The sequence below is a fragment of the Zingiber officinale genome, chromosome 4A, assembly GCF_018446385.1.
Source record: "Zingiber officinale cultivar Zhangliang chromosome 4A, Zo_v1.1, whole genome shotgun sequence".
Classification (NCBI taxonomy): Eukaryota; Viridiplantae; Streptophyta; class Magnoliopsida; order Zingiberales; family Zingiberaceae; genus Zingiber; species Zingiber officinale.
In genome coordinates this window covers 127,227,208-127,244,330 of record NC_055992.1, presented here as the reverse complement: position 1 = coordinate 127,244,330, position 17,123 = coordinate 127,227,208, and positions in this window count along the sequence as shown.

Genomic DNA, 17,123 nt, shown 5'->3' with positions numbered 1-17,123 from the left:
TTGTAGCAAATGTTGTTCTGAAGTTACTAGTCGAAGGACTTTATATAGGCCCATTTTAGGCGCCTGGAACCCCCTAGGTGCTTGGACCGTTGATGACATAGCAATCTCTCGTCAAAACTTGATCCGTCAAGTTTATCCACCACTAAGTGCCCTCTGGGCGCCTAGACCGTTGACGTGGATTTAGCTAGTCGTCGCGCTTTAACTTAACTTCTGGATGAAATTTCTGGTACAAGCGCTTGGACCAGCTCCGGGCGCTTGGACCGCCCGAGTGCCTGGCCAGGCATCCGCCTGACAAAGCTGGTTCGGGTGGCCATATACTTTTTTTCAACCTCTTCTTTTTCTGTACAAAAAAAAGTTAATCTAGGCAACAAAAAATATATTTATTATGCAAAACAAAGTTAGTACAATATAACATGATAGTAGTAGTAATTAGTGTTAGGACCTTCGGATAGCGGCTAGAGAGGGGAGGTGTGAATAGCCTACCCCAAATTTTCGTTTCTTCCTACAATTTAGGTTAGCGCAGCGGAAATACAATGTAGAAACGAAAGTGGAGAAGATCAAACCTCAAACACGATGATGTAACGAGGTTCGGAGATGATACTCCTACTCCTCGGCGTGTCCGTAAGGTGGACGAAGTCTATCAATCCGTCGGTGGATGAGACCCCGGATAACCGGCTAATATGAACTCCTTCTGGGTGGAGAAACCTCGCCACAAACTTCTTGCAACAGCAAGATAGGAGTATAAAGATACAGCACAATACAAAGGCAGTAAGAATGTAAAAACACAGCTTGCCTTCTCGTCGACTAGATGAAGCAGCAACTTCACGAAACACCTACAACAGCAGGAACCAGCCGAAGGAAGCTTCCACGAAGCTTCAGGAAAATGAGAGCTCAGCAAAGCTCTCATTGCAGTAAGATCAGAAAGAAAAGAGAGGCTCCTACTACTGTAGAGGCACTCGACCCCTTTATATCCCTGAACCTGCGAACCTGCGAAGAGGGCAGAGGATACAGCAGAAAGCTAGCCGTTGTGACTCAACGGCTAGAGCTGGACCGTTCAGGCTCCACCTTGATCGGTCCAGACCTTCTCTGATCGGTCTTGGGGACCGATCAGGACCTATGCTGATCGGTCCCCAGACCGATCAGCACGCTTCACAGAGAGTTCCCGAACTCTCTGATCGGTCTGTGGACCGATCAGGACTCAGGTGGATCGGTCCACAGACCGATCCCCCTCTTTCTTCTCCCGATCTTCTTCGCTTCTGTATGATTACTGATCGGTCACCAGACCGATCAGGTAATTCACAGAAACACACTGTTTGGTTACTGATCGATCACCAGACCGATCAGTCAACCAGCGTATCACTGGATCGGTCACCAGACCGATCCAGGTTTAGAGCTCCCGGCCCTAAACCCTACCTGGTCCTGAGAACGAGCTACCGAGCTCTCTCAGACCTAGTCCGGAGAACGAGCTACCGAGCCCTCTCTGACCTAGTCTGGAGAACGAGCTACCAAGCCCTCTCCGACTTCATCCGGTCCAGAGAACGAGCTATCGAGCCCTCTCTGACCTAGTCCGGAGAACGAGCTACCGAGCCCTCTCCGACTTCATCCGGTCCAGAGAACGAGCTACCGAGCCCTCTCTAACCTAGTCCGGAGAACGAGCTACCGAGCCCTCTCCGACTTCATCCGGTCCAGAGAACGAGCTACCGAGCCCTCTCTGACCTAGTCCGGAGAACGAGCTACCGAGCCCTCTCCGACTTCGTCCGGTCCAGAGAACGAGCTACCGAGCCCTCTCTGACCTAGTCCGGAGAATGAGCTACCGAGCCCTCTCCGACTTCCCATGCCAAGTTTCCATACTTGGACTTTTCCGTGCCAAGTCTCCATACTTGGACTTTTCCCGTGCCAAGCTCCCTACTTGGACTTTTCCGTGCCAAGTCTCCATACTTGAACTTTTCTCGTGCCAAGCTCCCTGCTTGGACTTTTCACCAGATGTCTGGTCAATCTTGACCTATCTGGATTTCCCTTGCCTGGCTTCACTCACCAGGACTTTCCAACTGCCTGGCTTCACTCACCAGGACTTTCCCTTGCCTGACTTCACTCACCAGGACTTTCACCTGGCTTCACTAACCAGGATTTCCCGAATCAGGTCGACTCACCTCGGGTCAACCAGGTCAACCTTGACCAAAGATTGCACCCACAATCTCCCAAGTTTGTATTCTCTCAAACATCAGAATACAACTTTTCTACTCTCGTCAAACATCAGAATAGAACTTTTCTATTCTCGTCAAACATCAAAATACAACTCAAGTCGGGTCAACTCAAGTCAGGTTAACCAGGTCAACCTTGACCTAAGGTTGCACCAACAATTAGATCCTGTCTCTTTGAGACCGGAATTTAGTTAAGGTCTTAATTTAGGTTTCCCAAATAGACCTAAGTTGGACCTACGACTACAGTTCCCTCAACCGGGAACGCATCCTCACTGGATCTCTCCTCCAATTGTTTACCTCTTACTTATCAACTGCAGTCGTTTAACTTGCCTTTGACCCACCATATCTTCCCGCCAATTGTCAGGTCCGAAGACCCAACTAGATTTTGGCCGATTGTCAGGTCCCGTGGACCCAACCGAACTTCCCGTTAGATATCAGGTCTCGCGGACCTAGCTAAATTTCAGCTTGGTGTCAGATCCTTCAAATTCTTCAACTCCTGCACATTTGGTAAAGTAATTAGACAACAAATACTTTAAATTTAATTCACTTGTCATTCATCAAAACCTGAGTTAAATCATTAGTACAAATTGCACCAATAGTTGGGACCGAAGGATGTTGGTATATCTCCATAATGACATAATATTGTCTATTTTGGGTCTAACCCTTGATGACTTTATTCTTATGTTCTACATAAAAAACCTCATACTAATAGAGATATTTTACATTTATTTAAATTTATGATTTTTTTTAAATCTTTCTAATATAAAATTTTGACTGAATCCTAATTGTTATGTTTTTTCATATAGCCACTGTAAAAGAGATTGGATCAATTCGAAGAGAATCTTTGCCCACTTAAATCTAATTGCCAAACCCCTCTCCACTATTTCCTTTCTCAAAGTCTATTGCATGCTAACAAAGTCTATTTGAGTATATACGTTATTGACGCAAGATAAAATAACATTATTTTTGGAGATTGATTTTTACTGAAAATTTTAAGAAAAGTTTAGAAATTTCCGATGTTTTCTCGATTTAATCGAATAAAATTGATTTAAAATAAAATATAATGTCATAATTTCAATCCACTAAAGATTTATATATCAATATCCTAAAACAACGACACAATAATATTTGAATCCTCCTAAAAAAAATTAAATAATATTTTTTTATTGGTGTGTAATTATTTATGGGGTTGAAGTTGATCATACCTTCTTAATAAAATATTATTAGACTAGAGACACCCCTCATTAGATTATTATATGAAAAAAGATAAATAATAAAATTAATTTATAGTCGGCCGTTAAATTGATTAAGAGATGTGAAGAAATTTTTTTTTAAAAAAAATATACATGATACATTCGTAAAAATTGATCCTTTGCCCAAAGTTAATCATGCCTAATACCTTAGGACATGGGTTAGGTTGCACTCATGCCTAATCACGTGACTAGGTCTTTCCTACAAGGTTGGTGTGACGTATCATCTATCAAGTCAACTCAACATATTAATGTTGTTGGATCCGGTAAATTCCGGAGTATGCAAACTGATCGTCGAGGCTAGTGTTCGACACTATCTCCGTAAATGATATTGCTCCGCTACGGTGCTTAACGGATTGTTGCAATTCGTTCCCAAGATACAACGACGACAATCGTCTCGGAATCGTAGCACTCCGACTTCCGAGACCAGCGAACCTTCTCGTAGGCTTCTTGGACTCTTGAATGCACAAGATGAGTGAGTGAATACTTGAGGAAGAGAAGATTAAGTTGAGTGATTTGATTCCAATCTGGAGGGTTCTATTTATACAGAAGGAAGAGGCTTTAGGGAGGGGTGTGACCTTTGGGTGGATTAATCTGGGCCGTCCGGACTGAAGAGTTATAACCCTTCACATAGCCCCTTTAATCTCATCCATCAGATCTAAGAGTTGTGACCCTCAGATCTATCAGCCATCGGATCTGGATCCATTGATCCGATGCTTCAGATCATGTCTCATCCCAAGCCGTCAGATCGTGACTCATTGTGATCCACTGCCATGTCAGGTACTCACATAGCCCCTTTAATCTCATCCATCAGATCTAAGAGTTGTGACCCTCAGATCTATCAGCCATCGGATCTGGATCCATTGATCCGATGCTTCAGATCATGTCTCATCCCAAGCCGTCAGATCGTGACTCATTGTGATCCACTGCCATGTCAGGTACTAGCCTGACACGTCACCCGAGTGCCATGTAGGCACTGCAATGTCACCTGGAGCATAAATTTAAGCTCCTCAATGCTCCTCGCGAAGTGCAAAGTGCAAAGTGCAAAGTGCAAAGTGCAAAGTGCAAAGTGCGCCTACAAAGCGCCCATTGCGCACGTGGCGGGTGGCGGGCTCACAGGTGCGAGCACCTGCTCGCCCCTGAGCAGAGAGTACCTGGTACTTTTCTGAGTTAACTCCAATAACTCAACATCATTAATAAGTAAGGAATGCACATCGGAAATTTCCGATGTGGGACTATTCTCCCTTGCATTTCCTTAATGAATAACCAACGTTATTTTGGGCCGACTTTGAACATTAATTTCTCATTCACCCTTAATCGGTTTTGAGCAAATTAATAGTCTAAATCTATCTACGCGAAACGTAGATTTCAATTTTGAAGTCAATTACGACTTTCAACAATTGATGGCTTCCGATTTTTCCTCCTCAAAATCGTATTGGTCCATTTAGGCCCCAATATCCAACAAATGTCACTGTATTTAAAATACAATGAGAATAAGTTTCAATCCAGATTTATTTTTTATAATTTGATTGATAATTTTTTTTTATTGTAGGAGTAAAAAGATAAAGTTATCATTTTAGCGGTCTCTTTAGGGTAATCCCATACTCTTTAAAAAGATGTAAATCACGAGGGATATTTATCTTAGTATAGCGACCCTTTACATGGGGAGGACTAATTTTTTACTATTAAAGTTAAATTTGATTGATAATTTTTTTTATTAAAATTTATCCTATAATTTTTTATTTTTATTAATAAAAAATTAGTTCACAAATTAAAATTAAGTTGGGTTAATAAAATAAAAATATTTATTGCTTATACTAATATTATTTTTTAAAAAATACTTTATAAAATCAAAATTATATTTAATATTATATTATTATTTATCTCAAAATTTTATATTTTTCTTTTTCCTCATCCTATACTAGTTATTATGCATAATTTTTTTAAAAATAATAATTAAAATATAATTAATAGTATAGTAATAATTTATTACTCCTTACCAAAGTTAGTATTTCCAATATTTTAACTTTATTTATTTAATTAAAATATTCATTAGACAATATATATTATATTTTAATAAATTATGCTTGAAATTTAGCATAAATTTTTATTTTGAAAATTTTACTAATAAAAAAACTGGGATTGGAAAAAGATACAGTTTGAAAATAAACTTTTGTAAGTTATAAAATTATTTTTTTAATTTTATTAATAAGAATGTCTTTAATAATATTTTAATATTTATTTTTTAAGAAAATATTAAGGCCTTAAAAAAAATAATGGTTAGGATGCCCTGTGCCTATCAAAATCAAATTCAAATTGGTGAACTAATTGAGAAGTATAGCGGAACACAAGAAGCCCGATATTGCCCCTTGACACATCATTGCCAGCTTAATTAATTAGGTGAAGTTCATCATCTTGTTTTCAAAATATGTCATTTACCTAGGTGGTGCCCAATTTCAGTATGAAAATAAACAAAACAATGAGGCGAACCATGTGATTTAAACCAATTTGGCCATTCACAAGTAAAAACTATTCTAAAATAAAATTTTGAAATCAAGAGACACTATATTTTACAAACTCCATGGCCAAGTATTTTCTCCCTTGACTTTGTTCAAATTTTAAGTTATAATTGTTTTCATGTATATGTTCCTTTTTTTCTATGTTAACATTATTATGTTCCTATCTACTCGTATAAATTGTGATAATGGGTATTTCAAGTCCTAAGTAACAAAGATTATCAGCACAAGATGTGACAAAGGCAGTGGAATTTATGACATCAGTAAAAATGAGAGCAATCCTCTAGTTCATAAATTATAGATAAAAGAATAGTCTACTAATCGTGATTAATGGACTATGATGAACATCATCTGTTTAAGTGATAAGGTCTATCAAAATAAATAAATCCATAAAATAGACCATCATCTGATCTGTAAATTACGAACCAGATGATCCGTACTCCAGTAAAATCACATTACACTTTATAAAATATTATCCTCTCATTTGGTAAGATTCAAAAGTAACAATCTCATTATCTCGGGATAATGGTGCAATAGTAAGACGACTTTTCAATTGGTAAGTTAATGGATAATTTTTTTTAAATAGACTATCGATCTAAAAATGTTGGATTGATAGACCGATCACTATAAGTACTTTTCAATTTACTTTGGTGGTCATGGAAAATTTTCATGGAAATAGGCTGATCACTCCCATGATTAATTAGCAAAGCTAGATAACTAGTGTCAACTAATTTTTTTTTCAATAATCTCATTGTCCAAGGACGGAGCCATCATAATTTTTTAGTGTAAGAGTTGTATGGAGTATAGAAATAGGGGGTGAAAAAGAGGCAATGGAAAATGATGATACGATCGTCTCTCGTCAATGTAAACACATATTTTTCATCTCTTTGATATAAAATTTCTAGTTTCATCCCTGCATAGGTCATAGCAGTTAATTAAGCATGACTAAATCTTCATATCCTGGTCCTTCAATTTCCATTTGCTTAAACCTAATACAAAGTCCCTAATAGTCATAGTCCTCATTCACATCCATTTCACCACCCCAACTTTTTCTTCGGCATCGAATCTGTTGGATGTTATCTCAACCAAGCAAACCAGTATAATGCAACAAATTAATACAAATAGCACATATAATTAGAATAAAATTTTAAAATAAAAATCCAAGAAGCATCAATTACTGACTTTGCACGTACAAAAACACCGACTTTTACATAGATATATAAACTCTTACAAAGAATATCACAATGATATAATAATAGATGAGAAAAGAATGGCTTAGCTTAAATCGATTGAAGCCAAACCTCGGCTCCAAGCTCCTCCCTCAGTATCTCAACGATCCCAAAGCGACTGATCACATCCCTTGGCCTTTCCTCTTCCTAAAGGGAGTAAATCTAGGGAGTAAATCTCCTTGTCTATAAAAAAAAAAATAGATAAAAATAGATTAGGGTATAAATTACTTATAATTACAGTTAGTTTATAGTTGTGATCCAGTTGCAATTGGTTACGATCCCTTTCTATGTTTACTGCCCTCAGATTATAATTTAGGTCAGGGTGGGTGGCCGGAGGCTGTCGGCAGTGGGCAAGTGTCCACGCTTCTGCTAGGGTCTGCGGAGAGGAAGGTGTGCGAAGAGTGGGAGAGCTCGCCGCCGCTTCTGCTAGGGTTTGCAGAGAGGAAGGTGTGCGAAAAGTGGGAGAGCTCGTCGCCGCTTCTGCTAGGGTTCGCGGAGAGGAATGTGTGCGAAGAGTGGGAGAGCTAGCGGCAGGAGATGGCTCGCGATGTGTGAAGGGTTGAGCGCCACTTCTGTAAGGGCTCACGGGAGAGGTTTGAGGGAAACGAAATGTGCTTTTTTTCTCGCCCTTTACGCAACTTCATTCTCACGCGGATGACGTGGACGAAACCGCGCGAAACCGCAACATAAGCACCGCAGCCTAACGCTTTTGTGTGTGCGTGTCTATATATATATTGATTCCGTCCAGAAGCTGAGACGGATGAAGGCGGGACTTGATGTACCAGAGGTTGACGGAAAGTCGCTACGGAGTCCGATCGATCTGGCACTCTCAGGAAGGGTTCCCATGGGCGTATGACGAGGGATGATGATCAGGATGACGACGCAAGGACTCTGCGCACACTCATACGAGCCCACGAGTCGTTAGAGACTAGAAACCAGGGGAAAAGTCCCCGGGTCAGGCCTTCCGACGCTCAAGTCAGGTATTTTTTTCCCAGAAACACAGAGAAAGGACGAAAAATAAAGATGAGTGAAAAGTGACGAGTCAACGTACCTGCGTAAGGGACAAAACCTCCCTTTTTATACCGCAACGGATTCTTCTGGAGTCTGACGGGTGTCAGGGAATGTCAGATGTTAGACTTTGTCTGACGGTGAGTGACACGTGGCGTCTTCTTATAGGTCTAGGAAGGAATCAAAGTGCTGTAAGTACTCGACCATTAGGATTTCTCTGACAGGTAGTGATTATTCTCTGACATGCGGTTACGATTCCCTGGATTGCTTGTCGTGTAGCACCAGGCCTCCTCCTCTCATTATCCCTGTACTAGCTCTTTATATATGCTGATCACGACTTGTGGGCGCGGACCTGTAGCTATCCTCTAATGCATCACTCATCTGGACCTATGCATGCCCTGGGTCCCAACTTGTAGGGCCCGGTCTGCTTTTGATTATCCTGTACGCTTGTCCATGTATACCGACTTGCTTCTCTCCTTGGTCATCCAAGGTTTGTTCGTCCCGACCTGTACGCCCGGTCTGTATGCTAACCTGCTTTTATCCTTGGTTATCCAAGGCGTTTGTACGTCCTGACCTGTACGTTAGGTCTGTATACCGACCTGTTTTTGTCCTCGGTTGTCCAAGGTTTGTTCGTCCCGGCCTGTACGTTAGGTCCTGTGCCACAAAGCTATATCCCGACCTGTACGTTATGTCCTGTGCCACAAGGCTAAAAGCCCGACCTGTATCCTTGGTTCTTAGGATGTCATTCGTGCCTAACCCAGCCCATCTTGCAACTGGGCCCCTAGCGATACACGTAGGGCGGATCTTTGACCGTCGCGCAGGCCGGTCTTTTGACCCCCACGTAAACTGACTTATGACCTCCACGTAGGCGTGACTTCCGACTGCCACATACACTTGACTTCTGACCCCCACGTAAGCTTGACATCTAACCAATACGTAAGCTTGACTTTTGACCATATTGTGGTCTTGACTCGTGACCACCTCATCTCACTGACCCCCGGATCATGCACCGTATCATATTCATATATATATATATATATATATATATATATATATATATATATATATATAATATTTTTAAAAATATAACTTTATTTTTAAAATAAAATATTACATATTTTAAATTTTTTATTTAGTTTTTATAATTTAAAATAATTTTTTTATAAAAATTTTATGGGTGTTTTGTCCCAAAGTGTAAATATCTAAGGATATTTTTGTCAAAAATATTTTATTAACCTCGAATCAAGAAAAAACTTAAGGTGCGTTTAGTTTGTGCGTTTTTCATTTTCTGAAAAACTCGTGTTTATGAAAAATGATGTTTGGTTTGTATTTTTCATGTCTGTTTTTTAAAAAAATATATAGGATTTTTTAGAAAAATAGAAAATATCAAAAAGTCATTTTCTATTTTTTAGAAAACCCACGTTTTCCAGAAAATGAAAATGAAAAACACAAAAACCAAACACACCTTTACTTTTATGAGATTTTTCACGTGTCGAACACGTATCATTACTCGAGAATCGCTGATTACCTAGACCAAACATGATTTTCATTAATAATCTTGGATGAATAACCAAGATTATCAAGGATAATCCCAACAAAACGCTGTCATGGCCGAACGTTGAACAGTTCAGCGAAAAAGAAATAAAATATTAAAGAAAATAAAAAATAGAGAAATAGAAGAATTAAACAATGTATAGCCTCACAGAGTCCTGCATTGTTCTTGATAGTTAAAGAGTTTAACTGCTATAATCAATGTATAGCCTCAAAGAGTCATCTTTTTTCTTAACAAAAATAACTAGAACACTCCATGCTGAAACACTAAGATGAATGAAACTCTTGTCCAACAACTATTTAAGCTAGACTTTAGCTCTTTCACTTCTCTTGATGTCATCTAATATAGAGCTTTCTGTATTTAAGCTGAGTTAGTCAACAACTCAATGACAAACTCTTCCTATCGTTGAGGTGGCAAGTCAAGAAGTTTTTCTAAAAATACATTAGGATATTCATGAATTATGTGGACATTAGAAAGTTGTACATAATTGTTCACATCGGAACTCACTAAAGATAGGAGATATCTTTCACATCCCGAACTAATAACTGTTGAGTCTAGAGAGTTGAGATAATAGATATCTCTCAATTGCTTATCCTAACAAATTCCCATGAAGGTTGATTTGAAGATTTTAAAGTCACCACCTTTTCTCGACAATCAACGTTGGTATGATGCTCGAACAACCAATCTTATAATATCAAATTTAGTCATTGTAACACCTGTAGATCAACTGTAAGGACATGACTATCAAAATGCCAAATGGGTTGTGGGGTGATCTAAATCTATTGATCGGATTTAGAAGCGGGTTCAAGGCAGGTTACGAGTTTCAATGAACCTGCCTCGTGTGTGTATACAATAATAATAACTTAGTATTGACTTGTATGTTTGTTTTTTAAGCCTAGTGGGTTAGCAGATCCAACCTGTTGGGTTTTGAATGGGGTCGGGCTGGGGTGCACTGAAAAATTAGGCAGGGCGAGTCCAAATTCGGGTCCACTTTTTTTGACAGGGTGGGTTCTGGGATTGGCCAAACTCGGCCTGAACCCGCCTCAATACCTTCCCTAATCAAAATTTAGGAGACAATCGTTCATTTTATTTGATATCTCCAAATTTGTTTTAAATTTAAAAAATATCTTATATATTCATATATATTTATTTTACACATTATAAACCTAATATTATATAACAGAAATACTATAAAAAAATTTCATGGTACCTTGCTAGTCCCAGAAAACTACGAATTTCTTGTACTAACTCTAGTTATTTCCATCTATCAACCGTTTCAATTTTTTAGGGTTCTACTGAAATCTCTTTGCTAGAGATTACATGCCTTAGAAATTCCTCAAATGTAAGTCAGAAAACACATTTAATGAACTTTGCATATAAGTGGTCATTCCGTAAAGTTTTCAAAACCATCTGAGGTGTTGTTCATGCTCCGCTTTTAACCGGGAATATATCATAATGTCATCAAGAAAGACAATCATAAAATTGTCTAAATATTCTAATAATACTTGATTCATCAGATCAATAAAGATTATAGGAGCGCTGATAAATTCAAATCACATTACCAAAAACTCATAATGTTTATATCGAAGATGGATGACAATTTTCTCCTTGGAAAAAAAAGATCATGGCTTCGGATAGATGACTCCTTGGTTCTTCTTGGCTGTGAAATGTCGACGAGGGCAGCCTTTGGGATAGTGAAATATCCATCGTTTGATTAATAGGCAGTGCTATCTTAGCTTTCGGAGGTGTATCAACACAATGCTGCCTACGTTGAGGCCAGTGGCGGATCCAAGTATGGAGGGACAATTTTTATACGGAACAAGTTGCTGCCCCCCTATTAGATTCACCCTTGGTTGTGGCGGTGGATAAAAAGTCATCAACTTGTAGTGTAGTTGCCTTCACGGGTGCAAATAACAGATAGCCCTTGAGGATGATAGATCGAGGATTTGGACAAAAAGTCATCAACTTGTAGTGTAGTTGCCTTCACGGGTGCAAATAACAGATAGCCCTTGAGGATGATAGATCGAGGATTTGGACAGTAGGGATTAGGCTTACGATACACCAATGGAATTAAAGACTGAGTACTTGGGTAAAATTAAAACTAATTAACTACAGACTTTTTTCAAACTAACTAAATCGATCAATTTTTTTTAATAAAAATTAAAAAAACTGAATCAATAAAATATAAATAATTTGTTCGAAAATTGAATTAATCAAATAAACCGAATTTACATGAGATTTATTGATACGTTAAAATTTATTGGTTCAACTACTCACGAATTTACCGATTAATTTTTTAATTTTAATTTATTTGATTAATTCGATTTAAACAAATAAAAAATTTTAAAATCGAAATCAAATTGAATTAATCAATATAATTAATATTTTTTAAAAAAAAACAACTGAGATCGATGAAAGGGATACCATTAAATAATACAAATTGGAACAAGGTGCGAACGCGCGAACAAAGGAGGGGGTGTTCTGGTGTCAGCCAAAAAGACTAGTCACTTTTCTAATTTACTCTCGAATTATTTATTTATCCTATTAAAATTTTCTCACTTTACTAATTTACTCTCGATTTATTTATCCTATTAAAATTTTTATATATTCTTTTTAAACTCTGACAATCTTATATATTCATATATATTTATTTTACCCATTATAAATCAAATATTATTATTAAAGCATTCACAATGCATCATCGTTATAATATCCACTATCTAATAAAAAAATATGCGATCCATTGCCACATACTCATTATAACAACATCATTCTTTCACCCATATTCCTTCTAACATTAACTATCATTATTTATAGGTCCCACAATCCACTTAATTATTTTAAAATTATATTATATTAAATAAATATATTTTAAATATGCTTTAAAATATTTAAATTATATATATAGGGTTTAGGTTTCCTAATTTAGTTAGAGCATCCACAATGCATCATCATTATAACATCCATCATCTAATCAAAAAGCATAGGGTCCACTGCCACATACTCATTATAATAATATCCTTCTTTCACCCACATTCCTTTTAATATGTATCACAATTCATTCAATTATCTTAAAATTATATCATATTAAATAAATATATTTTAAAATATTTAAATTATTATTATTATTTTTAATAATAATCTTACTTTTAAAAATATAAATTTTATTTTTTTATTAATTTTAAAATTTTAATAAATTAAATCTAAAAAAACACACGTGATAGTGGATCTCACACACACACACACATATATATATATATATATATATATATATAGACACACACACCGCACACTACTTAGCATCTCAATTTTTTTTTATTTTTTTAAGCTCCCGTTATGTCAATCATATTTTAATTTAAGGGTTGAATTATAGTATTTTGCTTATGTGTACAACCATAACTATGACCATGATCGTCGCTAGGACTTCAGCCATCCACCTTGTCGCATAAATTGTAAACAACAAATCAAAGGATATATGAATCCAATAACGAAGAGATATATCTTGACCTGTATAAAAATTTCTTTTGCTTGAGAATCATATAAGCAAATAAATTGTTTTTTTAAACTAATCAAATCGGTTAAAGTTTTCAATAAAAACTGAGCAAATCTGAATTTGCTTGAGAAGAAGGATGAGCGAGGGCAATTCGAAGAGTCTTCTACATGTGAGGGGGACGACCATGAGAAGAAGGATGAGAGAGGGCAAGAATCACGAGAACCAAAGCCTCGATGAGTAAGGGTATTAGAGCATCCACGATAGATATTTCTGTTATTTGGAGAAGATATTTCTTCAATACCCTCACATTTTAAATCTTCTTCACTGTGTCTGGTGAAAACGGGGATAATAATAATCATTACCACATTTTCTAGTTTAGCTAATTGGTCAACTTTGGTGGATTAAACTATATATCATATCTGGAATAGGTCCAAAGAAAATCAATTATTTTCAGTCAAGAGTTCAAGAATCCGAGAGAAACTAGAAAATGTGGTAATGATTTCTATTATAATCAAAATATAATCATTACCACATTTAATTGCTTCCCCCTCCACAGATCATAAGAAACGCCGTCTGTCACGAGATCGCCTTCGCCCGTAGCCCCCATCGTGTCTCCCCCCTTTTAAGCCTATTGAGCCCTTTTATTTGGGCCCCAAGTTCTTTAATACCCCTCAAATTTTGGCCTAAATTATTTCTTGCAAAAGAAAATTATTAGATCTTACTAAATGTTATTATTTCCTTCTACACCAAAATTTATTTATCTTCCCTTTAATTATTATTATTTTCTCTTTTCGATAACTAATATCCTTAATTTAAAACCATCGAAAATAGCAAGATCTTACAACTCTCCCTCTTAAATGAATTTAATCTCCAAAATTTGACTTACTGAACAATTCAGGGTAGCGTTTACGTATGTCAAGCTCGGTCTTCCACGTAGCTTCCTCCATAATCCATATGTTGATTTCTCCATAAAACCTTCACTATTCTGATCTCCTTGTTCCTCAGCTTCTGGATCTATTGATCAAGAATTTGAATCGACATTTCCTCGTAAGACAAGTTTGATGTCCACTGTACGGGCTCATGATGAATCACATGTGAAGAACTAGGGATACTTCCGAAGAATGGATATGTGAAACGCATTATGAAACCCTTGATAAGTTCGATGGTAAGGCAACCCAGTATTCTCAAGTGCCCACCCGATCCAAAATATCAAAAGGTCCAATATATCTTGGTCTGAGTTTCCCCTTCTTCCAAATCTCTGTACCACTTTCATCGATGACGACGCCTTAAGAAAAACATGGTCCCCTACTTCAAATTCCAAATCTCTTTACCGTTGATCAACATAACCCTTTTGGTGACTCTGTGCTGCTTGCATTCGATTGCAGATTTTTGCCACCTGATTCACTGTGTGGGTTACCAGGTCTGGGCCCAAAATTACCCTCTCTCTAATCTCATCTCAATGCAATGGGTCCTGCACCTCCGGCCATACAATGCTCCATATAGGGCCATACTTATCGTGGCTTGATAGCTATTATTGTAGGTAAACTCTACCAGCGACAATTTTGACTCCTAACCTCGCCGGAAGTCAATCACACAAGCTTGGAGCATATCTTCCAAAATCTGAATCACCCGTTCCAATTGACCATCCGTTTGAGGGTGGAATGCCATGCTAAAAGCAAGCTTTGTTCCCAATCTTTGGTGCAAACTTTCCCAGAATTCAAAAGTAAACCTTGGATCCCTGCTTGGCACTATTCTGGCTAGAATTCCATGTAACCGGACAATTTCCCGTATATATAATTCTGCATACTGTGTCATGGTGAACGTCATCTTTATCAGTAAGAAATGCATCGACTTGGTTAGTCGGTCCATGATAACTCTTATGGCACTAGATCCCCTTGGTGAGATAGGTAATCCCACCACAAATTCCATAACTATATCTCCCCACTTCTAGGTGGGTATTGTAAGTGGTTCTAATAGTCCTGCTGGCCTTTGATGTTCAGCTTTTACCTGTTGACAGGTAAAGCACTCATGGACTATTCTGGCTACATCTTTTTTATACCCGGCTACCAATACAGTAGTTGCATATCCTTGTACATCTTGATACTTTCGGGATGCACTGAGTATGGGTGGTATGTGCCTCCAGCATAAGATCCTTTTTAAGGGTACCAATCCTAAGCACCTAAATATGACCCTTGTATCTTACAATCCTGTCTAATGTTGACTAAATAGGATGGTCCTTCGTCTCATCTCTGTTTTTCCATTCTCTCAGTTGTGGATATGATGTTTGGCCCATTCGAACCCGATCAGTTAAGTTTGATGTAACTGTCAATGTGGTTAGCCTGATTTGATCATTTGGTATTACCACCTCCAGACTTAGTCGTTGAAATTCTGTTATCAACTGTGGTTGAGTTGTTAATTGTGACAAGATTGTAGATTTGTGACTCAGGGCGTCTGCCATCACATTAGTTTTCCCCGGGTGATAATTAATTTCGTAATTGTAGTCCTTCACCAATTCCAACCAACGTCTCTGCCTCATATTCAACTCCTTCTGTGTGAAAAATACTTTAGGCTTTTATGATATATGAAAATTTCACAACGTTCCCATATGAAAGATAATTATTATTTATCATAGTCATCATCTACTGTTATGGAAGTTATGTCAAATCATTAGGCCTATCATTTGAGACCTAAATTAACATTATGAGCGAGTAAGAAAATAATAATAGCTAACTTCATCTTCTATCTCTTAACCTTACAAAGAGATAAAATTGAACAAATCTGCACAGTATTTCTTTTTAATATTTCTTGATTATTTATATGAATGCCAGAATATTTTCTTACTTATAGTGCTGCCTACCCATCCCTTTGTTACCAAGTAGACGAAAGCATATAAAAACAAAGAGTCAAAGATTAAGCTGTAGAAAATCAAAATTTTGAACAATGATAGGTTGCCAAATAAAGTCATATTCGCATTATCATTTGTGTTTGTTTATAAGAATATTATAATCACAACAAGTTATCAATTATCCACTTTTTTCTGTGTATTTGACTACAAATAGTGATACAAACATTTTATTCAAGATAGGTTGCCAATCAGTATTGCGAATCAGTGAGAAAACTCAGAACCAGATGACTAGAATGAGCACAAGTAGAAAACTTCCGTTATCATACTGCACTAGTACCAACAGGCATTTGAATGTTTTCACTGAATATTCATTTGAAATAAATGTACACCTGGATTCAAGCTCATTGTCCACATTGTATATTAGGATTACTGGATGTAGTAAATATTGAATTACTAAAAGTTTAAGCGGATATATATAGATATAGAATAGGACTGTTGTCTGTGAATTTTAGTTACAGCCTTACATGTTGTTCCATTTGTAATAAAATTATTAGAGTCTTATCTCAAACATTAAAACTATTTTTTATAGGTTAATTTTTCTTCCCTCAAATTTCTCCTTGCATTGCCCACCTAATATAAGGGGCCTAGCTCATGTAACGCGTGTGCACAGTTGCCCAGGGTATCAAAGAAATTTTTTCCCCTTTTTGATTTTTACTAGAAACATGTACAATTTTGTTTATTTTTTATTTATTTATTTTTAGTTATGGAGTTAAGCCAATTAAATTTCGCCTTTAGGGTTTAGGGGTTGAGTCATAGTGTTCAAGTTAAAAAAAAAATTAGGTGTTCACGGTAGCATAATTTTTTTAAGCTTTAGGTTTATGATTTAGGAATTTAGGTCTAGGATTTAGTGTCTAGGATATAATATTAGGGTGCGTAATTTTTTAAAATTTTTTTTAGGATTTAGAATTTAGAATTAAGATATAATATTTAGGACGATAGAATCGAGTACACATAGGTATCCTTAAGTTG